Source organism: Perna viridis, chromosome 5, assembly GCF_037379345.1.
Source record: "Perna viridis isolate PV_CMFRI_1.1 ecotype Kerala chromosome 5, ASM3737934v1, whole genome shotgun sequence".
Taxonomy (NCBI): Eukaryota; Metazoa; Mollusca; class Bivalvia; order Mytilida; family Mytilidae; genus Perna; species Perna viridis.
The window spans coordinates 20,634,344-20,645,937 of NC_142449.1; the positions used below are offsets into that span (position 1 = coordinate 20,634,344).

The following is an 11,594-nucleotide window of genomic DNA, read 5'->3' on the forward strand; positions in this document are numbered from 1 at the left end:
CGATCGTTTCGGTATTGAACGCATGATCTAATATTGTTATACATATTAAAAATGACATCAAAACATTTACCACTAATATTACTACGCCTAAGTTTAGTCCAAAGTCCGGTGCGCCAAACCGTATCAAAAGCCTTTCTAAAATCTATAAATATACAGAAGAGCTTTTTGTCGCTTGATAGATATAATGAAATCAAAGCATTTAAGACAAATATGTTATCAGCAGTTGAATGGCCTTTCTGAATCCAGCTTGATTCTTTGAAATCAGACTTATCTCATTTGAAAGATCTATTAGTCTTTCCTTTATAATGGAAGTAAATAACTTACCCAGACAACTAATAAGTGTGATAGCTCTGTAATTATCAGGGTTGTTTACATCCCCCTTATTCTTATATATTGGTTTATTAATTCCAACAAGCCAGTTCTCCGGTACAATTCCGCTGTCTAATATAACATTGAATAATTTACGAAATGTACCAATATGATCTACGGGTATATTTTTCAAGTATTCATTAATAATTGCATCTATACCGGGTGTTTTGTTATTTTTAAGATTTGAGATTGCTCTCAAGACTTCGTTTTCACAGATCGGAGCATTGAGAATATGATTAGCTATCTCTTGATCAGAGGCCGAAAGATTAATATCCTCATCATCTAAATCGAACGATGCATCATTTGATTCATCGGCATTTAAATTCTTGAAATAATCATAAAGACCGTCAAGAGAAATAGCTGGTGAATCTTTTCTATAATTATTTAATCGATTCAACAATTTCCAAAAATGTTTCGGATCTGTAGAATTAAATTTTCGCAATTCATATGCACATTTATCCTGGTATTGAGCAAAACTCACATTGAACTGAAGTTTATAGTTTCGGGCTACTCTTTGCAGGCGAGTTTGAACATTTTTACTCTTATTTGTATTGTATTCCTTCTTCGCGCTATGAAAAACATTGCGTTTTTCTTTACATTTCTTGTCGAACCAAGGTTTATCTCCTTGTTTAGTTTTATACTTATGATTTGCAGATTTAACACCACCCATAACATTCTTACCATTATAAGTAAGAATATTTACCAATTCATTTACTAGTTCATTTACCTTTTCATCAGTTATTTCGTTAGATTGTAAAAGTTCATCTAACTTAACATAATATCACAAAGTGGATCCGTAATAGCATGCCGGAATTGTTCCGACTTTTCAGGGGCCCATCTCACACGTGTAGATGAATGAAGTGTATCATTTATGTTGGGATTTAATTTTTCTTTGGTGAATGACAAGGTAAATTTTATTCTATTGTGTACATCTGATATCATAGGATCAAAATGTAATACACAGAATTCTTCAAACAATGAGAACAAATTCGGGCTTACAAGTACATAATCAATCAAACTAATATTTTTACATGTAGTTTATCCAATATCTCTATCTTCGGAAACTCTACCATTTGCTATATACAAAGATAATCGTTTACACATTTCAATCAATTTATGACCATAATTGTTACACCGACCAGCATCTTGAGTTGATCTATTAAGAGATATATTATTCTCTTGTAGTATTTCATATGAATACATATTATCAATGATATCATCATCAAATTCATTAAGTAAATTAAGGTTTTGAAAAAGCGCATCATCAGGAATTACAAAATCATCTGCTTTTCCTGATCTTGCATTAAAATCACTAAAAAGGGAAATATAGTTCAAATTATGTGAAAATGAAATTAATTCTGATTCTAATTCCTCTAATGCAGAATGGCATGCATATTTTGAGTTTTCAGGCGGTATATACACACAACCGCATAACAATCTTTGTGGAAGACCTGTATAATCTGGCAAAATTTTAAACCACTGTACTAGTTCAGATTCTGTTTTTATAAAATTAACATATTTCGAAAATTATTCTTTATACATAACAATAATACCACCAGACTTTCGTTTGACATTTTTCCTATTTTTAGTAACGTATTCGTAACCTTGTGGTACATCAAGAACATCAAATTTATCTAGTTTTGTTTCTAAAAAACATATAATATCATACTCTTGAATTAGTTCAATAAAGTCAACATTTAGAAGCTTTGATTTTAATCCGCAAACATTAACGAATGTCACTCTCAATTTGTTTACCTGTCGTTGTGTATTGGGTCGTGATCGTTCATGTTTGTCTGATGTGATGTCCTAGTTCATACCTGGAATGTGAGGTGTTTCTCGGGGTTTCGGAACGTACGACTGACCGTCTACAATAAGGGTATCTTACACTATTTTTGCATTTCGCTTGAGCCTTTGAAATTCTTTTAGTTTAGGTATCAGTGCTTTCCGGCGCTCGCTAATCTCAACTGGATACTGTTGGAAAACAGAATATCTTGGCCTATTTTTAAGTTTTTCATTTGCTTCTCCAAGAGCTTTCTGGTGATCATCATATTTTGTAAATCTTGCGATTATACTGCGATGCTTTCCGTCACGCCGTGGCTTTAATCTATGAACGTTTTGGAATTCAATTGTGTTTGCACCTTCAATTTTCAGTTCTTGATTAATAAATTCTTTTACTAAATTTTCTGTTTCTTCTCTAGTTTCACCTGTATTTTCTGGTAAGCCAGTAAAAATTAGATTGTACTTCATAGAATGGGTTTGAAGTTTCAGATATTGTTCATGTAATTCTCTATTTTGATTTTCCAGTACCCTATTTTGTTCCTCAAGATATTTCATTCTATCCTCTATAACATAATGATGCCTTTCCTCATTTGCCAAGGTTCTTGAATGCTGGTCTTGAAGTGTTTTTATATCATTGATTTCTTTTTTTCATTGAGTTTATATTAGCTTCAACAGTTTGTAGTTTAGTATTTATTTCTTCCAGCATATCAAGTTTTTGAAGTTTATTTTGAATCATATTGTTGGTTGTATTTACATTTTCAAGTCTATTATTCATAATATTCATGTTTTGTATGATGACCTGTAGTGCCATATCTGTGTTTGATGTAACTATAGGTTCTGTGTTTGACATACAGGGATTGCCTTGGATGTTGGATACTATGAGTTGTTGTACTGGTGTACTAGACTGTGGCTGGGTAGGGTACATGGGTGGTGGTGGGAGTGGAGACCTGAATCCAATTTGTGAAGTATTTTGTGGAATTTGCATTATAGATGGCTCTATGTATGAACGTTGAGGGCTATTCGTACCATATGTACTCTGATTTGCTTGTGTTATGACTTGGGATAAGTCAATATTGAGAAAACTTGGTATCGTTGTGGTCGCCGCCATGTTTTCGTTTTTGTTTACAATTTTCTCGGGTGGGGTAAGTCCTGATTTAGACGAGTTACTCCTATTTCTTTTCTTTTTACCCATTTAATGTTTTAGCGAATTGTCCATGAAACATCTTCAACAACACAGAGTCACTTAAACCTTGTGCCACCAGGTATAATTACACTTTTTCGTAGAGCTATCGTGAGTACTTCTTGTCTACCCCGCCATTTTTCCAGAATACCTGTTTGCTTACATACTTTCATTTGCATACCCATTTATTTATGTTTATTTGCATGTTGTATATATGTTTAGTTTTGTTTGATTTGTTCAGTTTATTTAGTTTTAGTAAAATATTATTTTAACTTTTGTCTCTATGAATGCTGGCCAACTGACAATCCGACTATCCTACGTCTTTACAATGGTGGCAGCGGTGGGATTGTCACAGGTCCAACATTAATAGGGTTTATTGATATTTTGATCAGAAGTGTTTTGGTTTTTGCTTGCCAATCAAACTGTGTGAAATATTGTTGAGTTTTTTGTAGGATTTGTTGGCAAAGTGACGTCAGAAAATTTACCGAAGTCGGTTACTGATTTGATTGAGAAGGGTGAGTCTGTATCTACTTGATTAGAGATGTATATGGAAATGCAGAATGCAGAAAGGGCAGAGAGAGCAGCTGAGAGAGAAATGAGGAAAGTAGAGATGGAAAAAAGTGTAAGACTTAGAGAATTAGAAGTTAGAGAAAAAGAGTTGGCACAGGGAGGTATCAGTAGTATACAAAAGTCAGGAAACATCAAATCTAAATTGCCAAAATTTCAAGAAGGTCAAGATCCCGATGTATTTTTGAGATCATTTGAAAAACTTGTTACATTGCATAAAATTCCTCAAAGTGAATGGCCATTTAGACTCGTTCCTCTTTTGTGTGGTAAAGCTCTTGAGGCATATTCTAAGTTAAGTGAGGAGGATAGTAAACGGTATGACAAGATAAAAACTGTTATTTTAGTCAGGTATGAATTATACTCTGAGGTAAGAAGGTTTCTTAAGGCATTGGTGTGACAGGGAAAGTATTGGTGGTAGTTATGACAAGTTTTACGATTTGATGATTAAGGATCAGTTAACAGGAAGTAGCGATAAGGATCTCAGGCTATGGATTCAAGAAATAACCCTCCTGATGTCAAGTCTTAAATAGAGTTAGTTGAAGCTTATCAGACAGCACACAAAGACTTAGCGGTCAAAGGTACGTTTAAAAGTCAGTTTAATGATCAGAGGAAGCCACAGATGAGACAAAATGGAAATAGTCAGGGTCAAGGTCAGTTTAAGCGTCAGACCAGAACTTGTTTTGTATGTAACCGTAAGGGACACATCGCACCAGATTGTCAAGTGAAGAACAAACAGCTGTTTAAAGTAGGTGAGCATAAGCCTGGCAAGTTCGGACTGTGTTTAGACAGACAGAATCGAATCGATCAGAAACTTGCAACACAGTTGACGAATATGCAAGTGGCATGACAGTACGATTACCAGGAATAGCCTGTGATGATGTCATAGAGAACAAAATACCAGGTCTGGACATAGTTCGAGGTAAAGTAAATGGAAAATCTGTTTCAGTGTTAAGGGATACAGGATGTACAACCGTAAACCAGAACTTTGTTGAACAAGACAAATTTACAGGTAAGTGTAGAGATATTTGGCTAGCAGATGGTTCCACACGTGAATATAAGGAAGTTTGGATTGATGTTAATACAACTTTTGTTTCAGGTATTGTTTTAGCTTTTGTTTTGAATACTCCTTTTGCAGATCTCATTATTGGTAACTATGTTAATACTTCTATTCCTACTAGTGTTAGCAGTCTCATTACAGACAGTACTAATGATGATATTGCAGATAGTTTAGTATCAGAGCAATCATATGACCCGTGTTATGCAGTACAGACAAGGTCACAGAAGGTTAAACAGACAGAGGACGATGAGAGAGACGATAAGAACGCATAGAAGTACGGTGATGATTTATCTTTGGTAAAACCTATTCATGTCACTAATACTGATGCTGATTTTCAGATTTGTACTAGGCAGGAGTTGATTGAAGCACAGAAGTCCGACTCTTCTTTAGATAATATTAGATCTTATATTACAAATCAATCTGATGAGCAATTTTATTTTACAGTATGATCCGACATACTTTACACGATATTCAGGGCACAGTCTGGAGAGACATTAAGTCAGGTAGTAGTACCAAGGGAGTTTAGAAAGACTTTATTAACTTTGGGTCATGTCAGGGGTTTTTCATATCCAGTTTTTTTATCCGTTTTGAAGGAAACAACGTAAATATTGTCAAATGCTATCGTCCTAGTTTTTGACACAGATCTACCTAAATACCGTATGTTAATGTCAGTTTTGTACGGTGAACAACGACCCATATATCCGTAATTTAGCGGATGGTGTAATATTTATATTCAGCGATAGATGGTGTTAATTTAGCTGGGATGTTGTATTAATATATCCTACAGTTCCATTTGTTTCACAGTGAAATTTGCTGAAATTAGTTTTCCGTCGGTATATATGGTGAAATGTTGAAGTATTGTGTGGACGTTCAGCACAATAATTGTGTTAATAATTTCTGAAATTTATATTGGCCGAAAAGTGTGTATTGGTCAATTTGAATGATAAATTGGGTTGATTTATATGAGAAATGAAAATTATAGTGTGCCATGCGAATCAGAAATGAATATATATTGAAAAAGTGAAGTTTGAATTTATATTGAAAGTCTACAGAAATCGTTGCGTCCTCGACTTTGACCGTTGATTATGGTGTACCGTAGGAGCTATGGTGAGAGATGATGATTGAATAGATCTATTAGATTTTACTACACCAAATTTTAGTCTGTTTACTGTGTGTGAACTGTGACTTTTGTTTGCTTACATACTTTCATTTGCATACCCATTTATTTATGTTCATTTGCATGTTGTATATATATGTTTAGTTTTGTTTGATTTGTCCAGTTTATTTAGTTTTAGTAAAATATTATTTTTACTTTTGTCTCTATAAATGCTGGCCAACTGACAATCCGACTATCTTACGTCTTTGCAATATATCATTTTAAAGAGTTTGATGTGAAATATATGTATCACAGCCATCAACATGTTGTAGTACTGATATCGAGAATTTTAACATTTTTTATAACAATTGAAACTAATAGGTATATTAAAAGTGTTAGCAAATATTTACTTTGCAAAAATATGCCATTTTGAAGTTTTGAAATGAATTATGAGAGTCGCAACCACCAACCAGTTACTAAAATTGTCATTTTTAATATCGTAAACAAAGATTTCGCACCATTTTTTAAATTAAAATTGTTTGCATCCATACAATTTGCAGAAATGTGTCTTTTTCGAGAAATTGGAATTAAATAAATGTGTTGCAGCCACACACATGATCCTTATATTGACAATTTGTACATAATAATATAAGACCATTAAGGTAATTTCAAGTGTTCTTACGTATCTAATTCCCCCCCCCCCCAAAATATCAGTTTTAAGAATTTGGGGTGAAATATAAGTATCACAGTCATCAATTTACTGTAATAATACTGATACTGATAATTCTACATTTTTTTATTATAATTTTAGACTAACATGTAAATTAAAGTGTTCGCAAACATACACTTTGCAAAAAATATATCATTTTGAAAAGTTGGACAGAAATATTAGTGTCGCAACCAACAACCGGATACTAATATTGCAATTTTTAATATTTTAAACAATAACGTTCGACCATTATTTAAATTAAAACTGCTCACACTAAAATGATTTGCAGAAATGTGTAATTTTTTATATAAAATTGACTGAAATAAATATGTCGCAGCCACAGATATGATGCTTTTTTGACAATATTATTTAAGCAATAATTTCAATCAGTCTATTATTGAAATTAAATTTGTTTGCATCCATAACATTTACAGAAACATATTATTTTGTGGTACTGGTACTGAACAAGTATGCATTCGGAATTTATCCAAATATATCCCTATATTAAATTTGAAATAAAACAAGAATATCCATTATTAAGAATAATTTTAAAAATCAAAATTGTTCCCAATTAATACACACAATGTATATCTATAGTTTAAGAATATTTTGCATGATTATTGCTCATGCAGCTCGGAGTGGCGATAGTACACAATGCAAGTACCGCGTAATTTGGTAATCCCCGAACACGACGGCAAGATTCTCAAATCAATATTGATTGCAAAACATTTGTGCATCCTTATGCCTTTTATGTGTTGATAAATCCTTTACTTTCCATTATTTTCGGATTCGGGAATAGTTAATGGACAACAAGAAATAAGTAGAGCAATGGAGAATTGGGCTATAACCCTCCTGATGCCTATTTAACTAAATAAAATTACATGTGCATAATACTTAGGAAATGGATGGTGTAATTCTAATCATAATCTTAATGTTAAACTTAATCGGAAACATCTAATTCTGCAAAACTTAAATATGTGCAATTCAACAGTTATTTAAATGTATTTTTGTAAAATCTTTAAGATCTATTCGGTAAGATAGTTCTTGTTATATGAATGTAATGTAATCTATTCATGTTCTGCTTTACTGCTTTGTCCTTCGTCAATAAGTAGGAAAATATGTTGATCTTTAGTTTCTGGCGGGAGATTGAGATCTAGTTAGGCATTCAGCACTTAAGGATAGCAAAGTTAGGCGTGTTCGCTATTCTGACATGTTCCTACACCTGTGATCAATAGGTAACGCGAACCATTATACAATGTACAATAATGTAATTGGACTTTTATAACGGTCTAAATTAAATCGCATGTCATTTAAAATACGACAACGATATTGTTTGTTGTTATTTAAACTATGTTAACAAAATCATTTGAGACCAATTGTGTTTACGTCAACATACAAACAATACAGTTCCGCGAAAGTGTATCTAAATATGACTTTGTCATCAAAACATGAGTTACTTGAAGTTTCAAAAAAGTTTAGCTAAATATAAATTGGTCATTAAACCGTGGATGACTTGATGTTTAAAAGAAGTGTAGCTGAATATAAATGTATTATCTAATAATTTTGGTACTGTACCTAAAACATTATGTACAACATTAACATTATATTGACGCCATACAACTTGGGAATTAGACTTAAATCAGACTTTATTCATCAAATTTATCGAAACTTGCAGTGTGATAAATTTCAAAATAATTAAAACAATGAGACGCTCATTCCTAGTATTGCACATGGTGGAGCCTTTCGGTGATAGATTTGACTTCCTATTTTGGTGGTTTTTGGTTTCAAATACCTCTTGTATACAATTTTTTGTTTGGTTTTTATTTCTTTTTTTTTTTTCGTTTTTTTTTTTTTTTTTTTTTGTTCTGTTTTGTTTTGTTTTATTTTTTTTGTTCTGATTTGTTTTGTTTTGCTTTGTTTTTGTTTTTTTTTTCTCGGTTTTGGTTGTTTTAGTTGGTCATTACCTGTCCAATCAATTAGGTGTTACGTAACAATATGGGTATCGGCATAGAACTGTACAAGATGAAAGTTGGCCCGTTTGTAATGGGCTTACGATATTTAAAGAAGCGAACTTTACATCTATTTGAGCTTCTTTGCTTGTACATATAAATTACGTATGGTGGGACTATTTAGTTAGCATTAATTATTCCATTGTGGTTTCATACAGATCTAAAAACTATAGTCATGCAAAAATTAATTTTATAAATATAACTTTTTTTTATAATGTCCGGTATTGGAAAAAAATCCTGGTCCATCAAATAATGATACCAGTTTGTTATCGGAACCTGACTCATATTCTGTGTCCCTAGTTTATGTGAATTATTTTGTACATGTATATCATTTGTTCACATGTACAGAGTTTACTGCCTAAACTTAATATGGTACGTTCTGAATATAATGGGTTTGACATTTTATCATTTACTCAAATATGGTTTAAGTACAATAACTTAGACGACTCTATAGAACTTTTTAATCATTAAAAACCTTTCAAAAGAGATAGAAGTCCTAAAAAGATGGGGGAGGGATTGTTGTTTACTGTGAACATATTATTATTCGTAAGGTTCCAAGTTTCATGGTTTTCGTTGATAGACCAAACCACGAAATTAAGTTCCCAACGAAATGAGGATTTTCCTTGATGCGTATTTTGTAAACCTCAAAATGACGAATTTAAGAACCCCCATACAGTATGTTTACTACCTAAACTTGATATGGTACATTCTGAATATAATGGGTTTGACATTTTATCATTTACTCAAATATGGTTTAAGTACAATAACTTAGACGACTCTATAGAACTTTTTAATCATTAAAAACCTTTCAGAAGAGATAGAAGTCCTAAAAAGATGGGGGAGGGATTGTTGTTTACTGTGAACGTATTATTATTCGTAGGGTTCCAAGTTTCGTGGTTTTCGTTGATAGACCAAACCACGAAATTAAGTTCCCAACGAAATGAGGATTTTCCATGATGCGTATTTTGCAAACCTCAAAACGACGAATTCAAGAACCCACATCACAGTATGTTAAGGATTATATATATATATATACCTCCCCGGAGTAACTCTGATATTTGGAACAAAGTTGATTCTATAGAGTCGGCTGTGAACGAAGCAAACTGTGACGGTTTTATTGTGACAGGTGATTTGAATGATAATCAATTTATGAATAACCCAAACGACAAATATATGTAAGAAATATAGTTAGTAGAGGAACCTAAACATTTTCCTGAGCATTCATCATCCCTGATTGATCTTCCAATTACTGACAACCCCTCTTTCATCCCATATGTTAGGGTTGATCCACCTATCCTCGACCAGTTACGTTACCATTGTCCCATCATTGGTTTTATCAATGCCCCAAACCTACTCATAACTTTTAAACGTAAAATTTGGCTGTATGATTTAACTGGGAAAATATTTTATTTTTTTATTTAAATGATATTGACAACATCGTTAAAGGTATTTCTACCACTATTCTGCTCGCCGCAGAATACACTATCCCAAACAGGATAGTTACATTGTACCATTCGAAAGTCTGATCCACCGTGGTTAAGTAATGATATGAAAACTGACTAGAAAGAAAACAGACGTCTTTACTCCAAAACTAAACTCTCTGGTGGCCCGACTAATTGGGATAAATTCAAACAAGATAGAAATTTAGTCACATCTAGGGTTAGGGCAGCACGTGATCAGCATCACTCCAATCTCAAGAATAAGTTGAATAACACGAACAATTCATCTCGGTCTTGGTAGAAAATATGTAACCAGTTGTATGGAATTCAACACTCACATTCTGGTATTACTTGATGAAAGGTTGATAATAAATTGATTACTAATAATGCTGACTGCCCCCTCTTACCGGTTCTTAAGACCAACTCAGGGAAGTTGTTCTTCAAGACAGTGAGATAGAAGATGTGCTAAGAATCTTGGATACAACTAATGCATTAGGTCTTGATCTTATAACCCCCGCTTGTTAAAAGAAACAGCTTCTGTGTTATAGTTTCCATCATGTAAACTGTTTTAATTTGTCACTTTCATATTCTGTCTTCCCAACTGAATGGAAAAATGCAAATGTAACGCCTATTTTTTTAAAGAATAATAACCCCTGTTAAGTGAAAAAAATATAGACCAATTTCATTATGTATTCTTTCTAAATGCTTTAAAAGATGTGTCTATAAACATGTTCACAATTTTCTGTTAGAAAACAAGATAATCACACAAAGTCAGTCTGGGTTTACAAAGCGTGAATCAGCTGTAAATCAAGTAGTTTTTCGAATGATTTCGGTCGAGCTCTTGAGAGTGATAACGAAATAAGAGTCGTATTTTGTGATATAAGGAAAGCATTCGACCGAGTTTGGCATGTTGGCTCTTATTCAAACTGAAAAAAAAACACGGAATCACGGAGACACTGCTACATTGGTTTAAAAAAATATTTGTCGGGGAGGGTTCAAAGGGTTGTCTTTTATAGAAATAACTCAGATTGTATACCAATTAAAGCTGGTGTTCCGCAAGGCTCCATTCTGGGACGTTTATTGTTCATACTATTTATCAACGATATAGTATCTGACATTGGTGCGGGGATCTTGAACTATGATCTAGAAAAGATACACCATTGGTCTTGTCAGTGGCTAGTAAAATGTAATCCTACAAAAACTGAATCAATGATTGTCTCACGTAAGTCAATAAAGCCATTACACCCACCTTTGATGATAAATGGCCAGGACCTTGAGGAAGTTGAATCCCATAAACATCTTTTTTTCAGATAATGGTTCTTGGCATGACTACATTGACTATATAGTAAATAAAGCTTATAGTAGGATTAATAATTTACGAAAGATGTG

At 33.0% G+C, this 11,594-nt stretch overlaps 1 long non-coding RNA gene across 1 annotated transcript; it reads left to right on the forward strand.

Moving 5' to 3' along the window:
* The first annotated feature begins 937 nt into the window (after nucleotides 1-937).
* On the forward strand, nucleotides 938-7,101 carry LOC148616451 (uncharacterized). The gene is made up of 2 exons (XR_015922221.1): nucleotides 938-3,843; nucleotides 5,118-7,101. It is a non-coding gene; the product is annotated as an uncharacterized LOC148616451 (long non-coding RNA).
* Nucleotides 7,102-11,594: the final 4,493 nt, after the last annotated feature.